This window comes from Dermacentor albipictus, chromosome 3 (assembly GCF_038994185.2).
Source record: "Dermacentor albipictus isolate Rhodes 1998 colony chromosome 3, USDA_Dalb.pri_finalv2, whole genome shotgun sequence".
NCBI classification, from domain to species: Eukaryota; Metazoa; Arthropoda; class Arachnida; order Ixodida; family Ixodidae; genus Dermacentor; species Dermacentor albipictus.
The window spans coordinates 170,922,745-170,949,682 of NC_091823.1; the positions used below are offsets into that span (position 1 = coordinate 170,922,745).

The 26,938-nt window shown below is 51.5% G+C and overlaps 32 non-coding genes and 11 pseudogenes across 32 annotated transcripts; all 43 read right to left on the reverse strand.

Moving 5' to 3' along the window:
• Positions 1–165: 165 nt before the first annotated feature.
• LOC139058092 (5S ribosomal RNA) lies at positions 166–284 on the reverse strand. The gene has a single exon (XR_011513256.1). It is a non-coding gene; the product is annotated as a 5S ribosomal RNA (ribosomal RNA).
• A 511-nt stretch (positions 285–795) lies between these two features.
• On the reverse strand, positions 796–914 carry LOC139058444 (5S ribosomal RNA). Its single transcript, XR_011513431.1, has one exon. It is a non-coding gene; the product is annotated as a 5S ribosomal RNA (ribosomal RNA).
• A 511-nt stretch (positions 915–1,425) lies between these two features.
• On the reverse strand, positions 1,426–1,544 carry LOC139058129 (5S ribosomal RNA; annotated as a pseudogene).
• A 509-nt stretch (positions 1,545–2,053) lies between these two features.
• LOC139058445 (5S ribosomal RNA) lies at positions 2,054–2,172 on the reverse strand. Its single transcript, XR_011513432.1, has one exon. It is a non-coding gene; the product is annotated as a 5S ribosomal RNA (ribosomal RNA).
• Positions 2,173–2,674: 502 nt separating this feature from the next.
• LOC139058447 (5S ribosomal RNA) lies at positions 2,675–2,793 on the reverse strand. The gene has a single exon (XR_011513434.1). It is a non-coding gene; the product is annotated as a 5S ribosomal RNA (ribosomal RNA).
• Positions 2,794–3,308: 515 nt separating this feature from the next.
• On the reverse strand, positions 3,309–3,427 carry LOC139058057 (5S ribosomal RNA). The gene has a single exon (XR_011513222.1). It is a non-coding gene; the product is annotated as a 5S ribosomal RNA (ribosomal RNA).
• A 508-nt stretch (positions 3,428–3,935) lies between these two features.
• On the reverse strand, positions 3,936–4,054 carry LOC139058448 (5S ribosomal RNA). The gene has a single exon (XR_011513435.1). It is a non-coding gene; the product is annotated as a 5S ribosomal RNA (ribosomal RNA).
• A 502-nt stretch (positions 4,055–4,556) lies between these two features.
• On the reverse strand, positions 4,557–4,675 carry LOC139058131 (5S ribosomal RNA; annotated as a pseudogene).
• A 512-nt stretch (positions 4,676–5,187) lies between these two features.
• On the reverse strand, positions 5,188–5,306 carry LOC139058058 (5S ribosomal RNA). Its single transcript, XR_011513223.1, has one exon. It is a non-coding gene; the product is annotated as a 5S ribosomal RNA (ribosomal RNA).
• A 508-nt stretch (positions 5,307–5,814) lies between these two features.
• On the reverse strand, positions 5,815–5,933 carry LOC139057939 (5S ribosomal RNA). Its single transcript, XR_011513105.1, has one exon. It is a non-coding gene; the product is annotated as a 5S ribosomal RNA (ribosomal RNA).
• Positions 5,934–6,441: 508 nt separating this feature from the next.
• LOC139058365 (5S ribosomal RNA) lies at positions 6,442–6,560 on the reverse strand. The gene has a single exon (XR_011513350.1). It is a non-coding gene; the product is annotated as a 5S ribosomal RNA (ribosomal RNA).
• Positions 6,561–7,069: 509 nt separating this feature from the next.
• LOC139058168 (5S ribosomal RNA) lies at positions 7,070–7,190 on the reverse strand (annotated as a pseudogene).
• A 509-nt stretch (positions 7,191–7,699) lies between these two features.
• LOC139058449 (5S ribosomal RNA) lies at positions 7,700–7,818 on the reverse strand. Its single transcript, XR_011513436.1, has one exon. It is a non-coding gene; the product is annotated as a 5S ribosomal RNA (ribosomal RNA).
• Positions 7,819–8,327: 509 nt separating this feature from the next.
• Positions 8,328–8,446, reverse strand: LOC139058221 (5S ribosomal RNA). The gene has a single exon (XR_011513291.1). It is a non-coding gene; the product is annotated as a 5S ribosomal RNA (ribosomal RNA).
• Positions 8,447–8,951: 505 nt separating this feature from the next.
• On the reverse strand, positions 8,952–9,070 carry LOC139058376 (5S ribosomal RNA). The gene has a single exon (XR_011513362.1). It is a non-coding gene; the product is annotated as a 5S ribosomal RNA (ribosomal RNA).
• A 509-nt stretch (positions 9,071–9,579) lies between these two features.
• On the reverse strand, positions 9,580–9,700 carry LOC139058171 (5S ribosomal RNA; annotated as a pseudogene).
• A 510-nt stretch (positions 9,701–10,210) lies between these two features.
• Positions 10,211–10,329, reverse strand: LOC139058450 (5S ribosomal RNA). The gene has a single exon (XR_011513437.1). It is a non-coding gene; the product is annotated as a 5S ribosomal RNA (ribosomal RNA).
• A 502-nt stretch (positions 10,330–10,831) lies between these two features.
• LOC139058251 (5S ribosomal RNA) lies at positions 10,832–10,950 on the reverse strand (annotated as a pseudogene).
• Positions 10,951–11,462: 512 nt separating this feature from the next.
• Positions 11,463–11,581, reverse strand: LOC139058059 (5S ribosomal RNA). The gene has a single exon (XR_011513224.1). It is a non-coding gene; the product is annotated as a 5S ribosomal RNA (ribosomal RNA).
• Positions 11,582–12,089: 508 nt separating this feature from the next.
• Positions 12,090–12,208, reverse strand: LOC139058405 (5S ribosomal RNA). The gene has a single exon (XR_011513393.1). It is a non-coding gene; the product is annotated as a 5S ribosomal RNA (ribosomal RNA).
• Positions 12,209–12,716: 508 nt separating this feature from the next.
• LOC139058388 (5S ribosomal RNA) lies at positions 12,717–12,835 on the reverse strand. Its single transcript, XR_011513374.1, has one exon. It is a non-coding gene; the product is annotated as a 5S ribosomal RNA (ribosomal RNA).
• Positions 12,836–13,342: 507 nt separating this feature from the next.
• LOC139058399 (5S ribosomal RNA) lies at positions 13,343–13,461 on the reverse strand. The gene has a single exon (XR_011513386.1). It is a non-coding gene; the product is annotated as a 5S ribosomal RNA (ribosomal RNA).
• A 507-nt stretch (positions 13,462–13,968) lies between these two features.
• On the reverse strand, positions 13,969–14,087 carry LOC139058451 (5S ribosomal RNA). Its single transcript, XR_011513438.1, has one exon. It is a non-coding gene; the product is annotated as a 5S ribosomal RNA (ribosomal RNA).
• A 502-nt stretch (positions 14,088–14,589) lies between these two features.
• Positions 14,590–14,708, reverse strand: LOC139058252 (5S ribosomal RNA; annotated as a pseudogene).
• Positions 14,709–15,218: 510 nt separating this feature from the next.
• Positions 15,219–15,337, reverse strand: LOC139058060 (5S ribosomal RNA). The gene has a single exon (XR_011513225.1). It is a non-coding gene; the product is annotated as a 5S ribosomal RNA (ribosomal RNA).
• A 512-nt stretch (positions 15,338–15,849) lies between these two features.
• Positions 15,850–15,968, reverse strand: LOC139058061 (5S ribosomal RNA). Its single transcript, XR_011513226.1, has one exon. It is a non-coding gene; the product is annotated as a 5S ribosomal RNA (ribosomal RNA).
• Positions 15,969–16,477: 509 nt separating this feature from the next.
• On the reverse strand, positions 16,478–16,596 carry LOC139058519 (5S ribosomal RNA). The gene has a single exon (XR_011513505.1). It is a non-coding gene; the product is annotated as a 5S ribosomal RNA (ribosomal RNA).
• Positions 16,597–17,106: 510 nt separating this feature from the next.
• Positions 17,107–17,225, reverse strand: LOC139058412 (5S ribosomal RNA). Its single transcript, XR_011513399.1, has one exon. It is a non-coding gene; the product is annotated as a 5S ribosomal RNA (ribosomal RNA).
• Positions 17,226–17,733: 508 nt separating this feature from the next.
• LOC139058172 (5S ribosomal RNA) lies at positions 17,734–17,854 on the reverse strand (annotated as a pseudogene).
• Positions 17,855–18,363: 509 nt separating this feature from the next.
• Positions 18,364–18,484, reverse strand: LOC139058197 (5S ribosomal RNA; annotated as a pseudogene).
• Positions 18,485–18,991: 507 nt separating this feature from the next.
• LOC139058452 (5S ribosomal RNA) lies at positions 18,992–19,110 on the reverse strand. The gene has a single exon (XR_011513439.1). It is a non-coding gene; the product is annotated as a 5S ribosomal RNA (ribosomal RNA).
• Positions 19,111–19,620: 510 nt separating this feature from the next.
• On the reverse strand, positions 19,621–19,739 carry LOC139058453 (5S ribosomal RNA). The gene has a single exon (XR_011513440.1). It is a non-coding gene; the product is annotated as a 5S ribosomal RNA (ribosomal RNA).
• A 505-nt stretch (positions 19,740–20,244) lies between these two features.
• LOC139058095 (5S ribosomal RNA) lies at positions 20,245–20,363 on the reverse strand. The gene has a single exon (XR_011513259.1). It is a non-coding gene; the product is annotated as a 5S ribosomal RNA (ribosomal RNA).
• A 512-nt stretch (positions 20,364–20,875) lies between these two features.
• On the reverse strand, positions 20,876–20,994 carry LOC139058454 (5S ribosomal RNA). The gene has a single exon (XR_011513441.1). It is a non-coding gene; the product is annotated as a 5S ribosomal RNA (ribosomal RNA).
• A 511-nt stretch (positions 20,995–21,505) lies between these two features.
• On the reverse strand, positions 21,506–21,626 carry LOC139058266 (5S ribosomal RNA; annotated as a pseudogene).
• A 510-nt stretch (positions 21,627–22,136) lies between these two features.
• On the reverse strand, positions 22,137–22,255 carry LOC139058455 (5S ribosomal RNA). Its single transcript, XR_011513442.1, has one exon. It is a non-coding gene; the product is annotated as a 5S ribosomal RNA (ribosomal RNA).
• A 508-nt stretch (positions 22,256–22,763) lies between these two features.
• LOC139058173 (5S ribosomal RNA) lies at positions 22,764–22,884 on the reverse strand (annotated as a pseudogene).
• A 508-nt stretch (positions 22,885–23,392) lies between these two features.
• Positions 23,393–23,511, reverse strand: LOC139058456 (5S ribosomal RNA). The gene has a single exon (XR_011513443.1). It is a non-coding gene; the product is annotated as a 5S ribosomal RNA (ribosomal RNA).
• Positions 23,512–24,019: 508 nt separating this feature from the next.
• Positions 24,020–24,138, reverse strand: LOC139058458 (5S ribosomal RNA). Its single transcript, XR_011513445.1, has one exon. It is a non-coding gene; the product is annotated as a 5S ribosomal RNA (ribosomal RNA).
• Positions 24,139–24,643: 505 nt separating this feature from the next.
• On the reverse strand, positions 24,644–24,762 carry LOC139058459 (5S ribosomal RNA). The gene has a single exon (XR_011513446.1). It is a non-coding gene; the product is annotated as a 5S ribosomal RNA (ribosomal RNA).
• Positions 24,763–25,268: 506 nt separating this feature from the next.
• On the reverse strand, positions 25,269–25,387 carry LOC139058460 (5S ribosomal RNA). Its single transcript, XR_011513447.1, has one exon. It is a non-coding gene; the product is annotated as a 5S ribosomal RNA (ribosomal RNA).
• A 506-nt stretch (positions 25,388–25,893) lies between these two features.
• Positions 25,894–26,012, reverse strand: LOC139058461 (5S ribosomal RNA). Its single transcript, XR_011513448.1, has one exon. It is a non-coding gene; the product is annotated as a 5S ribosomal RNA (ribosomal RNA).
• A 509-nt stretch (positions 26,013–26,521) lies between these two features.
• LOC139058115 (5S ribosomal RNA) lies at positions 26,522–26,640 on the reverse strand (annotated as a pseudogene).
• Positions 26,641–26,938: the final 298 nt, after the last annotated feature.

Sequence of the window (26,938 nt, forward strand, 5' to 3'; positions counted from 1 at the left end):
AGTGGCCTGCATATTGGCTTCACACTTCGGGGTCGGCTCTACCAGCAGGCTCCAGTTGAACGTAAGTAACAGTAAAAGCAGCTGCCCACACACACACACACACACACACACACAAAAAAAAAACGTCACAGAAACACGGAATAATAAAAAAAGCAAAAAGAAGGGTGCCATCAGCACTCGGTGTTCCCAGGTAGTCTCCCTCCCAAGTACTGACCGAGCCCAATGCTGCTTAGCTTCGGGGATCGGACGAGAACCGGCGTATTCAGCATGGTATGGCCGATGGCAAGGATGCTGTGTTTCCGACTGCACCTGTATCGTGCTATGTGCATTCGCCCAGTGAATGTATTGCTCCATCACGTACGCGGCAGTCTTTCCGCGAACAATACACGCACACGTCGATTACTCCGTTTGTGGTTGTTCGCTGCATGCGTGCGTGCAAGTAAGTCATGCTCGCTCACAAAAACAAGAAAGAGGGGGAGCGCATTATGCGTGCGTTGCAGCCCACAATGTGCCACTTTATCGACGAGTTGTCATTGAGCTGTATGCGGGCGGGCGTGATAGCGAAGCGGTTAGAAGCTCGTGCGACTAAATTTTGCATGCAGCATTACGTCCGTCATTCCGCGCAGAATATCGCGTAGTGGCCTTCATATTGGTTTCACACTTCGGCGTCGGCTCTACCAGCAGGCTCCAGTTGAACGTAAGTAACAGTAAAAGCAGCTGCCCACACACACACACACACACACAAAAAAAAACGTCACAGAAACACGGAATAATAAAAAAAAGCAAAAAGAAGGGTGCCATCAGCACTCGGTGTTCCCAGGTGGTCTCCCTCCCAAGTACTGACCGAGCCCAATGCTGCTTAGCTTCGGGGATCGGACGAGAACCGGCGTATTCAGCATGGTATGGCCGATGGCAAGGATGCTGTGTTTCCGACTGCACCTGTATCGTGCTATGTGCATTCGCCCAGTGAATGTATTGCTCCATCACGTACGCGGCAGTCTTTCCGCGAACAATACACGCACACGTCGATTACTCCGTTTGTGGTTGTTCGCTGCATGCGTGCGTGCAAGTAAGTCATGCTCGCTCACAAAAACAAGAAAGAGGGGGAGCGCATTATGCGTGCGTTGCAGCCCACAATGTGCCACTTTATCGACGAGTTGTCATTGAGCTGTATGCGGGCGGGCGTGATAGCGAAGCGGTTAGAAGCTCGTGCGACTAAATTTTGCATGCAGCATTACGTCCGTCATTCCGCGCAGAATATCGCGTAGTGGCCTTCATATTGGTTTCACACTTCGGCGTCGGCTCTACCAGCAGGCTCCAGTTGAACGTAAGTAACAGTAAAAGCAGCTGCCCACACACACACACACACACACAAAAAAAAACGTCACAGAAACACGGAATAATAAAAAAAAGCAAAAAGAAGGGTGCCAACAGCACTCGGTGTTCCCAGGTGGTCTCCCTCCCAAGTACTGACCGAGCCCAATGCTGCTTAGCTTCGGGGATCGGACGAGAACTGGCGTATTCAGCATGGTATGGCCGATGGCAAGGATGCTGTGTTTCCGACTGCACCTGTATCGTGCTATGTGCATTCGCCCAGTGAATGTATTGCTCCATCACGTACGCGGCAGTCTTTCCGCGAACAATACACGCACACGTCGATTACTCCGTTTGTGGATGTTCGCTGCATGCGTGCGTGCAAGTAAGTCATGCTCGCTCACAAAAACAAGAAAGAGGGGGAGCGCATTATGCGTGCGTTGCAGCCCACAATGTGCCACTTTATCGACGAGTTGTCATTGAGCTGTATGCGGGCGGGCGTGATAGCGAAGCGGTTAGAAGCTCGTGCGACTAAATTTTGCATGCAGCATTACGTCCGTCATTCCGCGCAGAATATCGCGTAGTGGCCTGCATATTGGTTTCACACTTCGGCGTCGGCTCTACCAGCAGGCTCCAGTTGAACGTAAGTAACAGTAAAAGCAGCTGCCCACACACACACACACACACAAAAAAAAACGTCACAGAAACACGGAATAATAAAAAAAAGCAAAAAGAAGGGTGCCATCAGCACTCGGTGTTCCCAGGTGGTCTCCCTCCCAAGTACTGACCGAGCCCAATGCTGCTTAGCTTCGGGGATCGGACGAGAACCGGCGTATTCAGCATGGTATGGCCGATGGCAAGGATGCTGTGTTTCCGACTGCACCTGTATCGTGCTATGTGCATTCGCCCAGTGAATGTATTGCTCCATCACGTACGCGGCAGTCTTTCCGCGAACAATACACGCACACGTCGATTACTCCGTTTGTGGTTGTTCGCTGCATGCGTGCGTGCAAGTAAGTCATGCTCGCTCACAAAAACAAGAGGGGGAGCGCATTATGCGTGCGTTGCAGCCCACAATGTGCCACTTTATCGACGAGTTGTCATTGAGCTGTATGCGGGCGGGCGTGATAGCGAAGCGGTTAGAAGCTCGTGCGACTAAATTTTGCATGCAGCATTACGTCCGTCATTCCGCGCAGAATATCGCGTAGTGGCCTGCATATTGGTTTCACACTTCGGCGTCGGCTCTACCAGCAGGCTCCAGTTGAACGTAAGTAACAGTAAAAGCAGCTGCCCACACACACACACACACAAAAAAAACGTCACAGAAACACGGAATAATAAAAAAAAGCAAAAAGAAGGGTGCCATCAGCACTCGGTGTTCCCAGGTGGTCTCCCTCCCAAGTACTGACCGAGCCCAATGCTGCTTAGCTTCGGGGATCGGACGAGAACCGGCGTATTCAGCATGGTATGGCCGATGGCAAGGATGCTGTGTTTCCGACTGCACCTGTATCGTGCTATGTGCATTCGCCCAGTGAATGTATTGCTCCATCACGTACGCGGCAGTCTTTCCGCGAACAATACACGCACACGTCGATTACTCCGTTTGTGGTTGTTCGCTGCATGCGTGCGTGCAAGTAAGTCATGCTCGCTCACAAAAACAAGAAAGAGGGGGAGCGCATTATGCGTGCGTTGCAGCCCACAATGTGCCACTTTATCGACGAGTTGTCATTGAGCTGTATGCGGGCGGGCGTGATAGCGAAGCGGTTAGAAGCTCGTGCGACTAAATTTTGCATGCAGCATTACGTCCTTCATTCCGCGCAGAATATCGCGTAGTGGCCTGCATATTGGTTTCACACTTCGGCGTCGGCTCTACCAGCAGGCTCCAGTTGAACGTAAGTAACAGTAAAAGCAGCTGCCCACACACACACACACACACACACAAAAAAAAAAACGTCACAGAAACACGGAATAATAAAAAAAAGCAAAAAGAAGGGTGCCAACAGCACTCGGTGTTCCCAGGTGGTCTCCCTCCCAAGTACTGACCGAGCCCAATGCTGCTTAGCTTCGGGGATCGGACGAGAACCGGCGTATTCAGCATGGTATGGCCGATGGCAAGGATGCTGTGTTTCCGACTGCACCTGTATCGTGCTATGTGCATTCGCCCAGTGAATGTATTGCTCCATCACGTACGCGGCAGTCTTTCCGCGAACAATACACGCACACGTCGATTACTCCGTTTGTGGTTGTTCGCTGCATGCGTGCGTGCAATTAAGTCATGCTCGCTCACAAAAACAAGAAAGAGGGGGAGCGCATTATGCGTGCGTTGCAGCCCACAATGTGCCACTTTATCGACGAGTTGTCATTGAGCTGTATGCGGGCGGGCGTGATAGCGAAGCGGTTAGAAGCTCGTGCGACTAAATTTTGCATGCAGCATTACGTCCGTCATTCCGCGCAGAATATCGCGTAGTGGCCTGCATATTGGTTTCACACTTCGGCGTCGGCTCTACCAGCAGGCTCCAGTTGAACGTAAGTAACAGTAAAAGCAGCTGCCCACACACACACACACACAAAAAAAAAACGTCACAGAAACACGGAATAATAAAAAAAAGCAAAAAGAAGGGTGCCATCAGCACTCGGTGTTCCCAGGTGGTCTCCCTCCCAAGTACTGACCGAGCCCAATGCTGCTTAGCTTCGGGGATCGGACGAGAACCGGCGTATTCAGCATGGTATGGCCGATGGCAAGGATGCTGTGTTTCCGACTGCACCTGTATCGTGCTATGTGCATTCGCCCAGTGAATGTATTGCTCCATCACGTACGCGGCAGTCTTTCCGCGAACAATACACGCACACGTCGATTACTCCGTTTGTGGTTGTTCGCTGCATGCGTGCGTGCAAGTAAGTCATGCTCGCTCACAAAAACAAGAAAGAGGGGGAGCGCATTATGCGTGCGTTGCAGCCCACAATGTGCCACTTTATCGACGAGTTGTCATTGAGCTGTATGCGGGCGGGCGTGATAGCGAAGCGGTTAGAAGCTCGTGCGACTAAATTTTGCATGCAGCATTACGTCCGTCATTCCGCGCAGAATATCGCGTAGTGGCCTTCATATTGGTTTCACACTTCGGCGTCGGCTCTACCAGCAGGCTCCAGTTGAACGTAAGTAACAGTAAAAGCAGCTGCCCACACACACACACACAAAAAACGTCACAGAAACACGGAATAATAAAAAAAAGCAAAAAGAAGGGTGCCATCAGCACTCGGTGTTCCCAGGTGGTCTCCCTCCCACGTACTGACCGAGCCCAATGCTGCTTAGCTTCGGGGATCGGACGAGAACCGGCGTATTCAGCAAGGTATGGCCGATGGCAAGGATGCTGTGTTTCCGACTGCACCTGTATCGTGCTATGTGCATTCGCCCAGTGAATGTATTGCTCCATCACGTACGCGGCAGTCTTTCCGCGAACAATACACGCACACGTCGATTACTCCGTTTGTGGTTGTTCGCTGCATGCGTGCTAGCAAGTAAGTCATGCTCGCTCACAAAAACAAGAAAGAGGGGGAGCGCATTATGCGTGCGTTGCAGCCCACAATGTGCCACTTTATCGACGAGTTGTCATTGAGCTGTATGCGGGCGGGCGTGATAGCGAAGCGGTTAGAAGCTCGTGCGACTAAATTTTGCATGCAGCATTACGTCCGTCATTCCGCGCAGAATATCGCGTAGTGGCCTGCATATTGGTTTCACACTTCGGCGTCGGCTCTACCAGCAGGCTCCAGTTGAACGTAAGTAACAGTAAAAGCAGCTGCCCACACACACACACACACACACACAAAAAAAACGTCACAGAAACACGGAATAATAAAAAAAAGCAAAAAGAAGGGTGCCAACAGCACTCGGTGTTCCCAGGTGGTCTCCCTCCCAAGTACTGACCGAGCCCAATGCTGCTTAGCTTCGGGGATCGGACGAGAACCGGCGTATTCAGCATGGTATGGCCGATGGCAAGGATGCTGTGTTTCCTACTGCACCTGTATCGTGCTATGTGCATTCGCCCAGTGAATGTATTGCTCCATCACGTACGCGGCAGTCTTTCCGCGAACAATACACGCACACGTCGATTACTCCGTTTGTGGATGTTCGCTGCATGCGTGCGTGCAAGTAAGTCATGCTCGCTCACAAAAACAAGAAAGAGGGGGAGCGCATTATGCGTGCGTTGCAGCCCACAATGTGCCACTTTATCGACGAGTTGTCATTGAGCTGTATGCGGGCGGGCGTGATAGCGAAGCGGTTAGAAGCTCGTGCGACTAAATTTTGCATGCAGCATTACGTCCGTCATTCCGCGCAGAATATCGCGCAGTGGCCTGCATATTGGTTTCACACTTCGGCGTCGGCTCTACCAGCAGGCTCCAGTTGAACGTAAGTAACAGTAAAAGCAGCTGCCCACACACACACACACACACAAAAAAAACGTCACAGAAACACGGAATAATAAAAAAAAGCAAAAAGAAGGGTGCCATCAGCACTCGGTGTTCCCAGGTGGTCTCCCTCCCAAGTACTGACCGAGCCCAATGCTGCTTAGCTTCGGGGATCGGACGAGACCCGGCGTATTCAGCATGGTATGGCCGATGGCAAGGATGCTGTGTTTCCGACTGCACCTGTATCGTGCTATGTGCATTCGCCCAGTGAATGTATTGCTCCATCACGTACGCGGCAGTCTTTCCGCGAACAATACACGCACACGTCGATTACTCCGTTTGTGGATGTTCGCTGCATGCGTGCGTGCAAGTAAGTCATGCTCGCTCACAAAAACAAGAAAGAGGGGGAGCGCATTATGCGTGCGTTGCAGCCCACAATGTGCCACTTTATCGACGAGTTGTCATTGAGCTGTATGCGGGCGGGCGTGATAGCGAAGCGGTTAGAAGCTCGTGTGGCTAAATTTTGCATGCAGCATTACGTCCGTCATTCCGCGCAGAATATCGCGTAGTGGCCTGCATATTGGTTTCACACTTCGGCGTCGGCTCTACCAGCAGGCTCCAGTTGAACGTAAGTAACAGTAAAAGCAGCTGCCCCCACACACACACACACAAAAAAAAAACGTCACAGAAACACGGAATAATAAAAAAAAGCAAAAAGAAGGGTGCCATCAGCACTCGGTGTTCCCAGGAGGTCTCCCTCCCAAGTACTGACCGAGCCCAATGCTGCTTAGCTTCGGGGATCGGACGAGAACCGGCGTATTCAGCATGGTATGGCCGATGGCAAGGATGCTGTGTTTCCGACTGCACCTGTATCGTGCTATGTGCATTCGCCCAGTGAATGTATTGCTCCATCACGTACGCGGCAGTCTTTCCGCGAACAATACACGCACACGTCGATTACTCCGTTTGTGTTTGTTCGCTGCATGCGTGCGTGCGAGTAAGTCATGCTCGCTCACAAAAACAAGAAAGAGGGGGAGCGCATTATGCGTGCGTTGCAGCCCACAATGTGCCACTTTATCGACGAGTTGTCATTGAGCTGTATGCGGGCGGGCGTGATAGCGAAGCGGTTAGAAGCTCGTGCGACTAAATTTTGCATGCAGCATTACGTCCGTCATTCCGCGCAGAATATCGCGTAGTGGCCTGCATATTGGTTTCACACTTCGGCGTCGGCTCTACCAGCAGGCTCCAGTTGAACGTAAGTAACAGTAAAAGCAGCTGCCCACACACACACACACACACAAAAAAAAACGTCACAGAAACACGGAATAATAAAAAAAAGCAAAAAGAAGGGTGCCATCAGCACTCGGTGTTCCCAGGTGGTCTCCCTCCCAAGTACTGACCGAGCCCAATATGCTGCTTAGCTTCGGGGATCGGACGAGAACCGGCGTATTCAGCATGGTATGGCCGATGGCAAGGATGCTGTGTTTCCTACTGCACCTGTATCGTGCTATGTGCATTCGCCCAGTGAATGTATTGCTCCATCACGTACGCGGCAGTCTTTCCGCGAACAATACACGCACACGTCGATTACTCCGTTTGTGGATGTTCGCTGCATGCGTGCGTGCAAGTAAGTCATGCTCGCTCACAAAAACAAGAAAGAGGGGGAGCGCATTATGCGTGCGTTGCAGCCCACAATGTGCCACTTTATCGACGAGTTGTCATTGAGCTGTATGCGGGCGGGCGTGATAGCGAAGCGGTTAGAAGCTCGTGCGACTAAATTTTGCATGCAGCATTACGTCCGTCATTCCGCGCAGAATATCGCGTAGTGGCCTGCATATTGGTTTCACACTTCGGCGTCGGCTCTACCAGCAGGCTCCAGTTGAACGTAAGTAACAGTAAAAGCAGCTGCCCACACACACACACACACACAAAAAAAAACGTCACAGAAACACGGAATAATAAAAAAAAGCAAAAAGAAGGGTGCCATCAGCACTCGGTGTTCCCAGGTGGTCTCCCTCCCAAGTACTGACCGAGCCCAATGCTGCTTAGCTTCGGGGATCGGACGAGAACCGGCGTATTCAGCATGGTATGGCCGATGGCAAGGATGCTGTGTTTCCGACTGCACCTGTATCGTGCTATGTGCATTCGCCCAGTGAATGTATTGCTCCATCACGTACGCGGCAGTCTTTCCGCGAACAATACACGCACACGTCGATTACTCCGTTTGTGGTTGTTCGCTGCATGCGTGCGTGCAAGTAAGTCATGCTCGCTCACAAAAACAAGAAAGAGGGGGAGCGCATTATGCGTGCGTTGCAGCCCACAATGTGCCACTTTATCGACGAGTTGTCATTGAGCTGTATGCGGGCGGGCGTGATAGCGAAGCGGTTAGAAGCTCGTGCGACTAAATTTTGCATGCAGCATTACGTCCGTCATTCCGCGCAGAATATCGCGTAGTGGCCTGCATATTGGTTTCACACTTCGGCGTCGGCTCTACCAGCAGGCTCCAGTTGAACGTAAGTAACAGTAAAAGCAGCTGCCCACACACACACACACACACAAAAAAAAACGTCACAGAAACACGGAATAATAAAAAAAAGCAAAAAGAAGGGTGCCATCAGCACTCGGTGTTCCCAGGTGGTCTCCCTCCCACGTACTGACCGAGCCCAATGCTGCTTAGCTTCGGGGATCGGACGAGACCCGGCGTATTCAGCATGGTATGGCCGATGGCAAGGATGCTGTGTTTCCGACTGCACCTGTATCGTGCTATGTGCATTCGCCCAGTGAATGTATTGCTCCATCACGTACGCGGCAGTCTTTCCGCGAACAATACACGCACACGTCGATTACTCCGTTTGTGGATGTTCGCTGCATGCGTGCGTGCAAGTAAGTCATGCTCGCTCACAAAAACAAGAAAGAGGGGGAGCGCATTATGCGTGCGTTGCAGCCCACAATGTGCCACTTTATCGACGAGTTGTCATTGAGCTGTATGCGGGCGGGCGTGATAGCGAAGCGGTTAGAAGCTCGTGCGACTAAATTTTGCATGCAGCATTACGTCCGTCATTCCGCGCAGAATATCGCGTAGTGGCCTGCATATTGGTTTCACACTTCGGCGTCGGCTCTACCAGCAGGCTCCAGTTGAACGTAAGTAACAGTAAAAGCAGCTGCCCACACACACACACACACAAAAAAACGTCACAGAAACACGGAATAATAAAAAAAAGCAAAAAGAAGGGTGCCATCAGCACTCGGTGTTCCCAGGAGGTCTCCCTCCCAAGTACTGACCGAGCCCAATGCTGCTTAGCTTCGGGGATCGGACGAGAACCGGCGTATTCAGCATGGTATGGCCGATGGCAAGGATGCTGTGTTTCCGACTGCACCTGTATCGTGCTATGTGCATTCGCCCAGTGAATGTATTGCTCCATCACGTACGCGGCAGTCTTTCCGCGAACAATACACGCACACGTCGATTACTCCGTTTGTGGTTGTTCGCTGCATGCGTGCGTGCAAGTAAGTCATGCTCGCTCACAAAAACAAGAAAGAGGGGGAGCGCATTATGCGTGCGTTGCAGCCCACAATGTGCCACTTTATCGACGAGTTGTCATTGAGCTGTATGCGGGCGGGCGTGATAGCGAAGCGGTTAGAAGCTCGTGCGACTAAATTTTGCATGCAGCATTACGTCCGTCATTCCGCGCAGAATATCGCGTAGTGGCCTGCATATTGGTTTCACACTTCGGCGTCGGCTCTACCAGCTGGCTCCAGTTGAACGTAAGTAACAGTAAAAGCAGCTGCCCACACACACACACACACACAAAAAAAAACGTCACAGAAACACGGAATAATAAAAAAAAGCAAAAAGAAGGGTGCCATCAGCACTCGGTGTTCCCAGGTGGTCTCCCTCCCAAGTACTGACCGAGCCCAATATGCTGCTTAGCTTCGGGGATCGGACGAGAACCGGCGTATTCAGCATGGTATGGCCGATGGCAAGGATGCTGTGTTTCCTACTGCACCTGTATCGTGCTATGTGCATTCGCCCAGTGAATGTATTGCTCCATCACGTACGCGGCAGTCTTTCCGCGAACAATACACGCACACGTCGATTACTCCGTTTGTGGATGTTCGCTGCATGCGTGCGTGCAAGTAAGTCATGCTCGCTCACAAAAACAAGAAAGAGGGGGAGCGCATTATGCGTGCGTTGCAGCCCACAATGTGCCACTTTATCGACGAGTTGTCATTGAGCTGTATGCGGGCGGGCGTGATAGCGAAGCGGTTAGAAGCTCGTGCGACTAAATTTTGCATGCAGCATTACGTCCGTCATTCCGCGCAGAATATCGCGTAGTGGCCTGCATATTGGTTTCACACTTCGGCGTCGGCTCTACCAGCAGGCTCCAGTTGAACGTAAGTAACAGTAAAAGCAGCTGCCCACACACACACACACACACAAAAAAAAAACGTCACAGAAACACGGAATAATAAAAAAAAGCAAAAAGAAGGGTGCCATCAGCACTCGGTGTTCCCAGGTGGTCTCCCTCCCAAGTACTGACCGAGCCCAATGCTGCTTAGCTTCGGGGATCGGACGAGAACCGGCGTATTCAGCATGGTATGGCCGATGGCAAGGATGCTGTGTTTCCGACTGCACCTGTATCGTGCTATGTGCATTCGCCCAGTGAATGTATTGCTCCATCACGTACGCGGCAGTCTTTCCGCGAACAATACACGCACACGTCGATTACTCCGTTTGTGGTTGTTCGCTGCATGCGTGCGTGCAAGTAAGTCATGCTCGCTCACAAAAACAAGAAAGAGGGGGAGCGCATTATGCGTGCGTTGCAGCCCACAATGTGCCACTTTATCGACGAGTTGTCATTGAGCTGTATGCGGGCGGGCGTGATAGCGAAGCGGTTAGAAGCTCGTGCGACTAAATTTTGCATGCAGCATTACGTCCGTCATTCCGCGCAGAATATCGCGTAGTGGCCTTCATATTGGTTTCACACTTCGGCGTCGGCTCTACCAGCAGGCTCCAGTTGAACGTAAGTAACAGTAAAAGCAGCTGCCCACACACACACACACAAAAAACGTCACAGAAACACGGAATAATAAAAAAAAGCAAAAAGAAGGGTGCCATCAGCACTCGGTGTTCCCAGGTGGTCTCCCTCCCACGTACTGACAGAGCCCAATGCTGCTTAGCTTCGGGGATCGGACGAGAACCGGCGTATTCAGCATGGTATGGCCGATGGCAAGGATGCTGTGTTTCCGACTGCACCTGTATCGTGCTATGTGCATTCGCCCAGTGAATGTATTGCTCCATCACGTACGCGGCAGTCTTTCCGCGAACAATACACGCACACGTCGATTACTCCGTTTGTGGTTGTTCGCTGCATGCGTGCGTGCAAGTAAGTCATGCTCGCTCACAAAAACAAGAAAGAGGGGGAGCGCATTATGCGTGCGTTGCAGCCCACAATGTGCCACTTTATCGACGAGTTGTCATTGAGCTGTATGCGGGCGGGCGTGATAGCGAAGCGGTTAGAAGCTCGTGCGACTAAATTTTGCATGCAGCATTACGTCCGTCATTCCGCGCAGAATATCGCGTAGTGGCCTGCATATTGGTTTCACACTTCGGCGTCGGCTCTACCAGCAGGCTCCAGTTGAACGTAAGTAACAGTAAAAGCAGCTGCCCACACACACACACACACACACACAAAAAAAACGTCACAGAAACACGGAATAATAAAAAAAAGCAAAAAGAAGGGTGCCAACAGCACTCGGTGTTCCCAGGTGGTCTCCCTCCCAAGTACTGACCGAGCCCAATGCTGCTTAGCTTCGGGGATCGGACGAGAACCGGCGTATTCAGCATGGTATGGCCGATGGCAAGGATGCTGTGTTTCCTACTGCACCTGTATCGTGCTATGTGCATTCGCCCAGTGAATGTATTGCTCCATCACGTACGCGGCAGTCTTTCCGCGAACAATACACGCACACGTCGATTACTCCGTTTGTGGATGTTCGCTGCATGCGTGCGTGCAAGTAAGTCATGCTCGCTCACAAAAACAAGAAAGAGGGGGAGCGCATTATGCGTGCGTTGCAGCCCACAATGTGCCACTTTATCGACGAGTTGTCATTGAGCTGTATGCGGGCGGGCGTGATAGCGAAGCGGTTAGAAGCTCGTGCGACTAAATTTTGCATGCAGCATTACGTCCGTCATTCCGCGCAGAATATCGCGTAGTGGCCTGCATATTGGTTTCACACTTCGGCGTCGGCTCTACCAGCAGGCTCCAGTTGAACGTAAGTAACAGTAAAAGCAGCTGCCCACACACACACACACACAAAAAAAAAACGTCACAGAAACACGGAATAATAAAAAAAAGCAAAAAGAAGGGTGCCATCAGCACTCGGTGTTCCCAGGTGGTCTCCCTCCCAAGTACTGACCGAGCCCAATGCTGCTTAGCTTCGGGGATCGGACGAGACCCGGCGTATTCAGCATGGTATGGCCGATGGCAAGGATGCTGTGTTTCCGACTGCACCTGTATCGTGCTATGTGCATTCGCCCAGTGAATGTATTGCTCCATCACGTACGCGGCAGTCTTTCCGCGAACAATACACGCACACGTCGATTACTCCGTTTGTGGATGTTCGCTGCATGCGTGCGTGCAAGTAAGTCATGCTCGCTCACAAAAACAAGAAAGAGGGGGAGCGCATTATGCGTGCGTTGCAGCCCACAATGTGCCACTTTATCGACGAGTTGTCATTGAGCTGTATGCGGGCGGGCGTGATAGCGAAGCGGTTAGAAGCTCGTGCGACTAAATTTTGCATGCAGCATTACGTCCGTCATTCCGCGCAGAATATCGCGTAGTGGCCTGCATATTGGTTTCACACTTCGGCGTCGGCTCTACCAGCAGGCTCCAGTTGAACGTAAGTAACAGTAAAAGCAGCTGCCCACACACACACACACACAAAAAAAAAACGTCACAGAAACACGGAATAATAAAAAAAAGCAAAAAGAAGGGTGCCATCAGCACTCGGTGTTCCCAGGAGGTCTCCCTCCCAAGTACTGACCGAGCCCAATGCTGCTTAGCTTCGGGGATCGGACGAGAACCGGCGTATTCAGCATGGTATGGCCGATGGCAAGGATGCTGTGTTTCCGACTGCACCTGTATCGTGCTATGTGCATTCGCCCAGTGAATGTATTGCTCCATCACGTACGCGGCAGTCTTTCCGCGAACAATACACGCACACGTCGATTACTCCGTTTGTGGTTGTTCGCTGCATGCGTGCGTGCAAGTAAGTCATGCTCGCTCACAAAAACAAGAAAGAGGGGGAGCGCATTATGCGTGCGTTGCAGCCCACAATGTGCCACTTTATCGACGAGTTGTCATTGAGCTGTATGCGGGCGGGCGTGATAGCGAAGCGGTTAGAAGCTCGTGCGACTAAATTTTGCATGCAGCATTACGTCCGTCATTCCGCGCAGAATATCGCGTAGTGGCCTGCATATTGGTTTCACACTTCGGCGTCGGCTCTACCAGCAGGCTCCAGTTGAACGTAAGTAACAGTAAAAGCAGCTGCCCACACACACACACACACAAAAAAAAACGTCACAGAAACACGGAATAATAAAAAAAAGCAAAAAGAAGGGTGCCATCAGCACTCGGTGTTCCCAGGAGGTCTCCCTCCCAAGTACTGACCGAGCCCAATGCTGCTTAGCTTCGGGGATCGGACGAGAACCGGCGTATTCAGCATGGTATGGCCGATGGCAAGGATGCTGTGTTTCCGACTGCACCTGTATCGTGCTATGTGCATTCGCCCAGTGAATGTATTGCTCCATCACGTACGCGGCAGTCTTTCCGCGAACAATACACGCACACGTCGATTACTCCGTTTGTGGTTGTTCGCTGCATGCGTGCGTGCAAGTAAGTCATGCTCGCTCACAAAAACAAGAAAGAGGGGGAGCGCATTATGCGTGCGTTGCAGCCCACAATGTGCCACTTTATCGACGAGTTGTCATTGAGCTGTATGCGGGCGGGCGTGATAGCGAAGCGGTTAGAAGCTCGTGCGACTAAATTTTGCATGCAGCATTACGTCCGTCATTCCGCGCAGAATATCGCGTAGTGGCCTGCATATTGGTTTCACACTTCGGCGTCGGCTCTACCAGCAGGCTCCAGTTGAACGTAAGTAACAGTAAAAGCAGCTGCCCACACACACACACACACAAAAAAAAACGTCACAGAAACACGGAATAATAAAAAAAAGCAAAAAGAAGGGTGCCATCAGCACTCGGTGTTCCCAGGTGGTCTCCCTCCCAAGTACTGACCGAGCCCAATGCTGCTTAGCTTCGGGGATCGGACGAGAACCGGCGTATTCAGCATGGTATGGCCGATGGCAAGGATGCTGTGTTTCCGACTGCACCTGTATCGTGCTATGTGCATTCGCCCAGTGAATGTATTGCTCCATCACGTACGCGGCAGTCTTTCCGCGAACAATACACGCACACGTCGATTACTCCGTTTGTGGTTGTTCGCTGCATGCGTGCGTGCAAGTAAGTCATGCTCGCTCACAAAAACAAGAAAGAGGGGGAGCGCATTATGCGTGCGTTGCAGCCCACAATGTGCCACTTTATCGACGAGTTGTCATTGAGCTGTATGCGGGCGGGCGTGATAGCGAAGCGGTTAGAAGCTCGTGCGACTAAATTTTGCATGCAGCATTACGTCCGTCATTCCGCGCAGAATATCGCGTAGTGGCCTTCATATTGGTTTCACACTTCGGCGTCGGCTCTACCAGCAGGCTCCAGTTGAACGTAAGTAACAGTAAAAGCAGCTGCCCACACACACACACACAAAAAACGTCACAGAAACACGGAATAATAAAAAAAAGCAAAAAGAAGGGTGCCATCAGCACTCGGTGTTCCCAGGTGGTCTCCCTCCCACGTACTGACAGAGCCCAATGCTGCTTAGCTTCGGGGATCGGACGAGAACCGGCGTATTCAGCATGGTATGGCCGATGGCAAGGATGCTGTGTTTCCGACTGCACCTGTATCGTGCTATGTGCATTCGCCCAGTGAATGTATTGCTCCATCACGTACGCGGCAGTCTTTCCGCGAACAATACACGCACACGTCGATTACTCCGTTTGTGGTTGTTCGCTGCATGCGTGCGTGCAAGTAAGTCATGCTCGCTCACAAAAACAAGAAAGAGGGGGAGCGCATTATGCGTGCGTTGCAGCCCACAATGTGCCACTTTATCGACGAGTTGTCATTGAGCTGTATGCGGGCGGGCGTGATAGCGAAGCGGTTAGAAGCTCGTGCGACTAAATTTTGCATGCAGCATTACGTCCGTCATTCCGCGCAGAATATCGCGTAGTGGCCTGCATATTGGTTTCACACTTCGGCGTCGGCTCTACCAGCAGGCTCCAGTTGAACGTAAGTAACAGTAAAAGCAGCTGCCCACACACACACACACACACAAAAAAAAAACGTCACAGAAACACGGAATAATAAAAAAAAGCAAAAAGAAGGGTGCCAACAGCACTCGGTGTTCCCAGGTGGTCTCCCTCCCAAGTACTGACCGAGCCCAATGCTGCTTAGCTTCGGGGATCGGACGAGAACCGGCGTATTCAGCATGGTATGGCCGATGGCAAGGATGCTGTGTTTCCGACTGCACCTGTATCGTGCTATGTGCATTCGCCCATTGAATGTATTGCTCCATCACGTACGCGGCAGTCTTTCCGCGAACAATACACGCACACGTCGATTACTCCGTTTGTGGATGTTCGCTGCATGCGTGCGTGCAAGTAAGTCATGCTCGCTCACAAAAACAAGAAAGAGGGGGAGCGCATTATGCGTGCGTTGCAGCCCACAATGTGCCACTTTATCGACGAGTTGTCATTGAGCTGTATGCGGGCGGGCGTGATAGCGAAGCGGTTAGAAGCTCGTGCGACTAAATTTTGCATGCAGCATTACGTCCGTCATTCCGCGCAGAATATCGCGTAGTGGCCTGCATATTGGTTTCACACTTCGGCGTCGGCTCTACCAGCAGGCTCCAGTTGAACGTAAGTAACAGTAAAAGCAGCTGCCCACACACACACACACACACACAAAAAAAAAACGTCACAGAAACACGGAATAATAAAAAAAAGCAAAAAGAAGGGTGCCAACAGCACTCGGTGTTCCCAGGTGGTCTCCCTCCCAAGTACTGACCGAGCCCAATGCTGCTTAGCTTCGGGGATCGGACGAGAACCGGCGTATTCAGCATGGTATGGCCGATGGCATGGATGCTGTGTTTCCTACTGCACCTGTATCGTGCTATGTGCATTCGCCCAGTGAATGTATTGCTCCATCACGTACGCGGCAGTCTTTCCGCGAACAATACACGCACACGTCGATTACTCCGTTTGTGGATGTTCGCTGCATGCGTGCGTGCAAGTAAGTCATGCTCGCTCACAAAAACAAGAAAGAGGGGGAGCGCATTATGCGTGCGTTGCAGCCCACAATGTGCCACTTTATCGACGAGTTGTCATTGAGCTGTATGCGGGCGGGCGTGATAGCGAAGCGGTTAGAAGCTCGTGCGACTAAATTTTGCATGCAGCATTACGTCCGTCATTCCGCGCAGAATATCGCGTAGTGGCCTGCATATTGGTTTCACACTTCGGCGTCGGCTCTACCAGCAGGCTCCAGTTGAACGTAAGTAACAGTAAAAGCAGCTGCCCACACACACACACACACACAAAAAAAAACGTCACAGAAACACGGAATAATAAAAAAAAGCAAAAAGAAGGGTGCCATCAGCACTCGGTGTTCCCAGGTGGTCTCCCTCCCAAGTACTGACCGAGCCCAATGCTGCTTAGCTTCGGGGATCGGACGAGACCCGGCGTATTCAGCATGGTATGGCCGATGGCAAGGATGCTGTGTTTCCGACTGCACCTGTATCGTGCTATGTGCATTCGCCCAGTGAATGTATTGCTCCATCACGTACGCGGCAGTCTTTCCGCGAACAATACACGCACACGTCGATTACTCCGTTTGTGGATGTTCGCTGCATGCGTGCGTGCAAGTAAGTCATGCTCGCTCACAAAAACAAGAAAGAGGGGGAGCGAATTATGCGTGCGTTGCAGCCCACAATGTGCCACTTTATCGACGAGTTGTCATTGAGCTGTATGCGGGCGGGCGTGATAGCGAAGCGGTTAGAAGCTCGTGCGACTAAATTTTGCATGCAGCATTACGTCCGTCATTCCGCGCAGAATATCGCGTAGTGGCCTGCATATTGGTTTCACACTTCGGCGTCGGCTCTACCAGCAGGCTCCAGTTGAACGTAAGTAACAGTAAAAGCAGCTGCCCACACACACACACACACACAAAAAAAAAACGTCACAGAAACACGGAATAATAAAAAAAAGCAAAAAGAAGGGTGCCATCAGCACTCGGTGTTCCCAGGAGGTCTCCCTCCCAAGTACTGACCGAGCCCAATGCTGCTTAGCTTCGGGGATCGGACGAGAACCGGCGTATTCAGCATGGTATGGCCGATGGCAAGGATGCTGTGTTTCCGACTGCACCTGTATCGTGCTATGTGCATTCGCCCAGTGAATGTATTGCTCCATCACGTACGCGGCAGTCTTTCCGCGAACAATACACGCACACGTCGATTACTCCGTTTGTGGTTGTTCGCTGCATGCGTGCGTGCAAGTAAGTCATGCTCGCTCACAAAAACAAGAAAGAGGGGGAGCGCATTATGCGTGCGTTGCAGCCCACAATGTGCCACTTTATCGACGAGTTGTCATTGAGCTGTATGCGGGCGGGCGTGATAGCGAAGCGGTTAGAAGCTCGTGCGACTAAATTTTGCATGCAGCATTACGTCCGTCATTCCGCGCAGAATATCGCGTAGTGGCCTGCATATTGGTTTCACACTTCGGCGTCGGCTCTACCAGCAGGCTCCAGTTGAACGTAAGTAACAGTAAAAGCAGCTGCCCACACACACACACACACACAAAAAAAACGTCACAGAAACACGGAATAATAAAAAAAAGCAAAAAGAAGGGTGCCATCAGCACTCGGTGTTCCCAGGTGGTCTCCCTCCCAAGTACTGACCGAGCCCAATATGCTGCTTAGCTTCGGGGATCGGACGAGAACCGGCGTATTCAGCATGGTATGGCCGATGGCAAGGATGCTGTGTTTCCTACTGCACCTGTATCGTGCTATGTGCATTCGCCCAGTGAATGTATTGCTCCATCACGTACGCGGCAGTCTTTCCGCGAACAATACACGCACACGTCGATTACTCCGTTTGTGGATGTTCGCTGCATGCGTGCGTGCAAGTAAGTCATGCTCGCTCACAAAAACAAGAAAGAGGGGGAGCGCATTATGCGTGCGTTGCAGCCCACAATGTGCCACTTTATCGACGAGTTGTCATTGAGCTGTATGCGGGCGGGCGTGATAGCGAAGCGGTTAGAAGCTCGTGCGACTAAATTTTGCATGCAGCATTACGTCCGTCATTCCGCGCAGAATATCGCGTAGTGGCCTGCATATTGGTTTCACACTTCGGCGTCGGCTCTACCAGCAGGCTCCAGTTGAACGTAAGTAACAGTAAAAGCAGCTGCCCACACACACACACACACACAAAAAAAAACGTCACAGAAACACGGAATAATAAAAAAAAGCAAAAAGAAGGGTGCCATCAGCACCCGGTGTTCCCAGGTGGTCTCCCTCCCAAGTACTGACCGAGCCCAATATGCTGCTTAGCTTCGGGGATCGGACGAGAACCGGCGTATTCAGCATGGTATGGCCGATGGCAAGGATGCTGTGTTTCCTACTGCACCTGTATCGTGCTATGTGCATTCGCCCAGTGAATGTATTGCTCCATCACGTACGCGGCAGTCTTTCCGCGAACAATACACGCACACGTCGATTACTCCGTTTGTGGATGTTCGCTGCATGCGTGCGTGCAAGTAAGTCATGCTCGCTCACAAAAACAAGAAAGAGGGGGAGCGCATTATGCGTGCGTTGCAGCCCACAATGTGCCACTTTATCGACGAGTTGTCATTGAGCTGTATGCGGGCGGGCGTGATAGCGAAGCGGTTAGAAGCTCGTGCGACTAAATTTTGCATGCAGCATTACGTCCGTCATTCCGCGCAGAATATCGCGTAGTGGCCTGCATATTGGTTTCACACTTCGGCGTCGGCTCTACCAGTAGGCTCCAGTTGAACGTAAGTAACAGTAAAAGCAGCTGCCCACACACACACACACACAAAAAAAAAACGTCACAGAAACACGGAATAATAAAAAAAGCAAAAAGGAGGGTGCCATCAGCACTCGGTGTTCCCAGGTGGTCTCCCTCCCAAGTACTGACCGAGCCCAATGCTGCTTAGCTTCGGGGATCGGACGAGAACCGGCGTATTCAGCATGGTATGGCCGATGGCAAGGATGCTGTGTTTCCGACTGCACCTGTATCGTGCTATGTGCATTCGCCCAGTGAATGTATTGCTCCATCACGTACGCGGCAGTCTTTCCGCGAACAATACACGCACACGTCGATTACTCCGTTTGTGGTTGTTCGCTGCATGCGTGCGTGCAAGTAAGTCATGCTCGCTCACAAAAACAAGAAAGAGGGGGAGCGCATTATGCGTGCGTTGCAGCCCACAATGTGCCACTTTATCGACGAGTTGTCATTGAGCTGTATGCGGGCGGGCGTGATAGCGAAGCGGTTAGAAGCTCGTGCGACTAAATTTTGCATGCAGCATTACGTCCGTCATTCCGCGCAGAATATCGCGTAGTGGCCTGCATATTGGTTTCACACTTCGGCGTCGGCTCTACCAGCAGGCTCCAGTTGAACGTAAGTAACAGTAAAAGCAGCTGCCCACACACACACACACACACACAAAAAAAACGTCACAGAAACACGGAATAATAAAAAAAAGCAAAAAGAAGGGTGCCATCAGCACTCGGTGTTCCCAGGTGGTCTCCCTCCCAAGTACTGACCGAGCCCAATGCTGCTTAGCTTCGGGGATCGGACGAGAACCGGCGTATTCAGCATGGTATGGCCGATGGCAAGGATGCTGTGTTTCCGACTGCACCTGTATCGTGCTATGTGCATTCGCCCAGTGAATGTATTGCTCCATCACGTACGCGGCAGTCTTTCCGCGAACAATACACGCACACGTCGATTACTCCGTTTGTGGATGTTCGCTGCATGCGTGCGTGCAAGTAAGTCATGCTCGCTCACAAAAACAAGAAAGAGGGGAGCGCATTATGCGTGCGTTGCAGCCCACAATGTGCCACTTTATCGACGAGTTGTCATTGAGCTGTATGCGGGCGGGCGTGATAGCGAAGCGGTTAGAAACTCGTGCGACTAAATTTTGCATGCAGCATTACGTCCGTCATTCCGCGCAGAATATCGCGTAGTGGCCTGCATATTGGTTTCACACTTCGGCGTCGGCTCTACCAGCAGGCTCCAGTTGAACGTAAGTAACAGTAAAAGCAGCTGCCCACACACACACACACACAAAAAAAACGTCACAGAAACACGGAATAATAAAAAAAAGCAAAAAGAAGGGTGCCATCAGCACTCGGTGTTCCCAGGTGGTCTCCCTCCCAAGTACTGACCGAACCCAATGCTGCTTAGCTTCGGGGATCGGACGAGAACCGGCGTATTCAGCATGGTATGGCCGATGGCAAGGATGCTGTGTTTCCGACTGCACCTGTATCGTGCTATGTGCATTCGCCCAGTGAATGTATTGCTCCATCACGTACGCGGCAGTCTTTCCGCGAACAATACACGCACACGTCGATTACTCCGTTTGTGGATGTTCGCTGCATGCGTGCGTGCAAGTAAGTCATGCTCGCTCACAAAAACAAGAAAGAGGGGGAGCGCATTATGCGTGCGTTGCAGCCCACAATGTGCCACTTTATCGACGAGTTGTCATTGAGCTGTATGCGGGCGGGCGTGATAGCGAAGCGGTTAGAAGCTCGTGCGACTAAATTTTGCATGCAGCATTACGTCCGTCATTCCGCGCAGAATATCGCGTAGTGGCCTGCATATTGGTTTCACACTTCGGCGTCGGCTCTACCAGCAGGCTCCAGTTGAACGTAAGTAACAGTAAAAGCAGCTGCCCACACACACACACACACACACAAAAAAAAAACGTCACAGAAACACGGAATAATAAAAAAAAGCAAAAAGAAGGGTGCCATCAGCACTCGGTGTTCCCAGGTGGTCTCCCTCCCAAGTACTGACCGAGCCCAATGCTGCTTAGCTTCGGGGATCGGACGAGAACCGGCGTATTCAGCATGGTATGGCCGATGGCAAGGATGCTGTGTTTCCGACTGCACCTGTATCGTGCTATGTGCATTCGCCCAGTGAATGTATTGCTCCATCACGTACGCGGCAGTCTTTCCGCGAACAATACACGCACACGTCGATTACTCCGTTTGTGGTTGTTCGCTGCATGCGTGCGTGCAAGTAAGTCATGCTCGCTCACAAAAACAAGAAAGAGGGGGAGCGCATTATGCGTGCGTTGCAGCCCACAATGTGCCACTTTATCGACGAGTTGTCATTGAGCTGTATGCGGGCGGGCGTGATAGCGAAGCGGTTAGAAGCTCGTGCGACTAAATTTTGCATGCAGCATTACGTCCGTCATTCCGCGCAGAATATCGCGTAGTGGCCTGCATATTGGTTTCACACTTCGGCGTCGGCTCTACCAGCAGGCTCCAGTTGAACGTAAGTAACAGTAAAAGCAGCTGCCCACACACACACACACACACACACACAAAAACGTCACAGAAACACGGAATAATAAAAAAAAGCAAAAAGAAGGGTGCCATCAGCACTCGGTGTTCCCAGGTGGTCTCCCTCCCAAGTACTGACCGAGCCCAATATGCTGCTTAGCTTTGGGGATCGGACGAGAACCGGCGTATTCAGCATGGTATGGCCGATGGCAAGGATGCTGTGTTTCCGACTGCACCTGTATCGTGCTATGTGCATTCGCCCAGTGAATGTATTGCTCCATCACGTACGCGGCAGTCTTTCCGCGAACAATACACGCACACGTCGATTACTCCGTTTGTGGATGTTCGCTGCATGCGTGCGTGCAAGTAAGTCATGCTCGCTCACAAAAAACAAGAAAGAGGGGGAGCGCATTATGCGTGCGTTGCAGCCCACAATGTGCCACTTTATCGACGAGTTGTCATTGAGCTGTATGCGGGCGGGCGTGATAGCGAAGCGGTTAGAAGCTCGTGCGACTAAATTTTGCATGCAGCATTACGTCCGTCATTCCGCGCAGAATATCGCGTAGTGGCCTGCATATTGGTTTCACACTTCGGCGTCGGCTCTACCAGCAGGCTCCAGTTGAACGTAAGTAACAGTAAAAGCAGCTGCCCACACACACACACACACACAAAAAAAAACGTCACAGAAACACGGAATAATAAAAAAAAGCAAAAAGAAGGGTGCCATCAGCACTCGGTGTTCCCAGGTGGTCTCCCTCCCAAGTACTGACCGAGCCCAATGCTGCTTAGCTTCGGGGATCGGACGAGAACCGGCGTATTCAGCATGGTATGGCCGATGGCAAGGATGCTGTGTTTCCGACTGCACCTGTATCGTGCTATGTGCATTCGCCCAGTGAATGTATTGCTCCATCACGTACGCGGCAGTCTTTCCGCGAACAATACACGCACACGTCGATTACTCCGTTTGTGGTTGTTCGCTGCATGCGTGCGTGCAAGTAAGTCATGCTCGCTCACAAAAACAAGAAAGAGGGGGAGCGCATTATGCGTGCGTTGCAGCCCACAATGTGCCACTTTATCGACGAGTTGTCATTGAGCTGTATGCGGGCGGGCGTGATAGCGAAGCGGTTAGAAGCTCGTGCGACTAAATTTTGCATGCAGCATTACGTCCGTCATTCCGCGCAGAATATCGCGTAGTGGCCTGCATATTGGTTTCACACTTCGGCGTCGGCTCTACCAGCAGGCTCCAGTTGAACGTAAGTAACAGTAAAAGCAGCTGCCCACACACACACACACACAAAAAAAAAACGTCACAGAAACACGGAATAATAAAAAAAAGCAAAAAGAAGGGTGCCATCAGCACTCGGTGTTCCCAGGTGGTCTCCCTCCCAAGTACTGACCGAGCCCAATATGCTGCTTAGCTTCGGGGATCGGACGAGAACCGGCGTATTCAGCATGGTATGGCCGATGGCAAGGATGCTGTGTTTCCTACTGCACCTGTATCGTGCTATGTGCATTCGCCCAGTGAATGTATTGCTCCATCACGTACGCGGCAGTCTTTCCGCGAACAATACACGCACACGTCGATTACTCCGTTTGTGGATGTTCGCTGCATGCGTGCGTGCAAGTAAGTCATGCTCGCTCACAAAAACAAGAAAGAGGGGGAGCGCATTATGCGTGCGTTGCAGCCCACAATGTGCCACTTTATCGACGAGTTGTCATTGAGCTGTATGCGGGCGGGCGTGATAGCGAAGCGGTTAGAAGCTCGTGCGACTAAATTTTGCATGCAGCATTACGTCCGTCATTCCGCGCAGAATATCGCGTAGTGGCCTGCATATTGGTTTCACACTTCGGCGTCGGCTCTACCAGCAGGCTCCAGTTGAACGTAAGTAACAGTAAAAGCAGCTGCCCACACACACACACACACACAAAAAAAACGTCACAGAAACACGGAATAATAAAAAAAAGCAAAAAGAAGGGTGCCATCAGCACTCGGTGTTCCCAGGTGGTCTCCCTCCCAAGTACTGACCGAGCCCAATGCTGCTTAGCTTCGGGGATCGGACGAGAACCGGCGTATTCAGCATGGTATGGCCGATGGCAAGGATGCTGTGTTTCCGACTGCACCTGTATCGTGCTATGTGCATTCGCCCAGTGAATGTATTGCTCCATCACGTACGCGGCAGTCTTTCCGCGAACAATACACGCACACGTCGATTACTCCGTTTGTGGTTGTTCGCTGCATGCGTGCGTGCAAGTAAGTCATGCTCGCTCACAAAAACAAGAAAGAGGGGGAGCGCATTATGCGTGCGTTGCAGCCCACAATGTGCCACTTTATCGACGAGTTGTCATTGAGCTGTATGCGGGCGGGCGTGATAGCGAAGCGGTTAGAAGCTCGTGCGACTAAATTTTGCATGCAGCATTACGTCCGTCATTCCGCGCAGAATATCGCGTAGTGGCCTGCATATTGGTTTCACACTTCGGCGTCGGCTCTACCAGCAGGCTCCAGTTGAACGTAAGTAACAGTAAAAGCAGCTGCCCACACACACACACACACACAAAAAAAACGTCACAGAAACACGGAATAATAAAAAAAAGCAAAAAGAAGGGTGCCATCAGCACTCGGTGTTCCCAGGTGGTCTCCCTCCCAAGTACTGACCGAGCCCAATGCTGCTTAGCTTCGGGGATCGGACGAGAACCGGCGTATTCAGCATGGTATGGCCGATGGCATGGATGCTGTGTTTCCTACTGCACCTGTATCGTGCTATGTGCATTCGCCCAGTGAATGTATTGCTCCATCACGTACGCGGCAGTCTTTCCGCGAACAATACACGCACACGTCGATTACTCCGTTTGTGGATGTTCGCTGCATGCGTGCGTGCAAGTAAGTCATGCTCGCTCACAAAAACAAGAAAGAGGGGGAGCGCATTATGCGTGCGTTGCAGCCCACAATGTGCCACTTTATCGACGAGTTGTCATTGAGCTGTATGCGGGCGGGCGTGATAGCGAAGCGGTTAGAAGCTCGTGCGACTAAATTTTGCATGCAGCATTACGTCCGTCATTCCGCGCAGAATATCGCGTAGTGGCCTGCATATTGGTTTCACACTTCGGCGTCGGCTCTACCAGCAGGCTCCAGTTGAACGTAAGTAACAGTAAAAGCAGCTGCCCACACACACACACACAAAAAAAAACGTCACAGAAACACGGAATAATAAAAAAAAGCAAAAAGAAGGGTGCCATCAGCACTCGGTGTTCCCAGGTGGTCTCCCTCCCAAGTACTGACCGAGCCCAATGCTGCTTAGCTTCGGGGATCGGACGAGAACCGGCGTATTCAGCATGGTATGGCCGATGGCAAGGATGCTGTGTTTCCGACTGCACCTGTATCGTGCTATGTGCATTCGCCCAGTGAATGTATTGCTCCATCACGTACGCGGCAGTCTTTCCGCGAACAATACACGCACACATCGATTACTCCGTTTGTGGTTGTTCGCTGCATGCGTGCGTGCAAGTAAGTCATGCTCGCTCACAAAAACAAGAAAGAGGGGGAGCGCATTATGCGTGCGTTGCAGCCCACAATGTGCCACTTTATCGACGAGTTGTCATTGAGCTGTATGCGGGCGGGCGTGATAGCGAAGCGGTTAGAAGCTCGTGCGACTAAATTTTGCATGCAGCATTACGTCCGTCATTCCGCGCAGAATATCGCGTAGTGGCCTGCATATTGGTTTCACACTTCGGCGTCGGCTCTACCAGCAGGCTCCAGTTGAACGTAAGTAACAGTAAAAGCAGCTGCCCACACACACACACACACAAAAAAAAACGTCACAGAAACACGGAATAATAAAAAAAGCAAAAAGAAGGGTGCCATCAGCACTCGGTGTTCCCAGGTGGTCTCCCTCCCAAGTACTGACCGAGCCCAATGCTGCTTAGCTTCGGGGATCGGACGAGAACCGGCGTATTCAGCATGGTATGGCCGATGGCATGGATGCTGTGTTTCCTACTGCACCTGTATCGTGCTATGTGCATTCGCCCAGTGAATGTATTGCTCCATCACGTACGCGGCAGTCTTTCCGCGAACAATACACGCACACGTCGATTACTCCGTTTGTGGATGTTCGCTGCATGCGTGCGTGCAAGTAAGTCATGCTCGCTCACAAAAACAAGAAAGAGGGGGAGCGCATTATGCGTGCGTTGCAGCCCACAATGTGCCACTTTATCGACGAGTTGTCATTGAGCTGTATGCGGGCGGGCGTGATAGCGAAGCGGTTAGAAGCTCGTGCGACTAAATTTTGCATGCAGCATTACGTCCGTCATTCCGCGCAGAATATCGCGTAGTGGCCTGCATATTGGTTTCACACTTCGGCGTCGGCTCTACCAGCAGGCTCCAGTTGAACGTAAGTAACAGTAAAAGCAGCTGCCCACACACACACACACACAAAAAAAACGTCACAGAAACACGGAATAATAAAAAAAAGCAAAAAGAAGGGTGCCATCAGCACTCGGTGTTCCCAGGTGGTCTCCCTCCCAAGTACTGACCGAGCCCAATGCTGCTTAGCTTCGGGGATCGGACGAGAACCGGCGTATTCAGCATGGTATGGCCGATGGCAAGGATGCTGTGTTTCCGACTGCACCTGTATCGTGCTATGTGCATTCGCCCAGTGAATGTATTGCTCCATCACGTACGCGGCAGTCTTTCCGCGAACAATACACGCACACGTCGATTACTCCGTTTGTGGTTGTTCGCTGCATGCGTGCGTGCAAGTAAGTCATGCTCGCTCACAAAAACAAGAAAGAGGGGGAGCGCATTATGCGTGCGTTGCAGCCCACAATGTGCCACTTTATCGACGAGTTGTCATTGAGCTGTATGCGGGCGGGCGTGATAGCGAAGCGGTTAGAAGCTCGTGCGACTAAATTTTGCATGCAGCATTACGTCCGTCATTCCGCGTAGAATATCGCGTAGTGGCCTGCATATTGGTTTCACACTTCGGCGTCGGCTCTACCAGCAGGCTCCAGTTGAACGTAAGTAACAGTAAAAGCAGCTGCCCACACACACACACACACACAAAAAAAACGTCACCGAAACACGGAATAATAAAAAAAAAGCAAAAAGAAGGGTGCCATCAGCACTCGGTGTTCCCAGGTGGTCTCCCTCCCAAGTATTGACCGAGCCCAATGCTGCTTAGCTTCGGGGATCGGACGAGAACCGGCGTATTCAGCATGGTATGGCCGATGGCATGGATGCTGTGTTTCCTACTGCACCTGTATCGTGCTATGTGCATTCGCCCAGTGAATGTATTGCTCCATCACGTACGCGGCAGTCTTTCCGCGAACAATACACGCACACGTCGATTACTCCGTTTGTGGATGTTCGCTGCATGCGTGCGTGCAAGTAAGTCATGCTCGCTCACAAAAACAAGAAAGAGGGGGAGCGCATTATGCGTGCGTTGCAGCCCACAATGTGCCATTTTATCGACGAGTTGTCATTGAGCTGTATGCGGGCGGGCGTGATAGCGAAGCGGTTAGAAGCTCGTG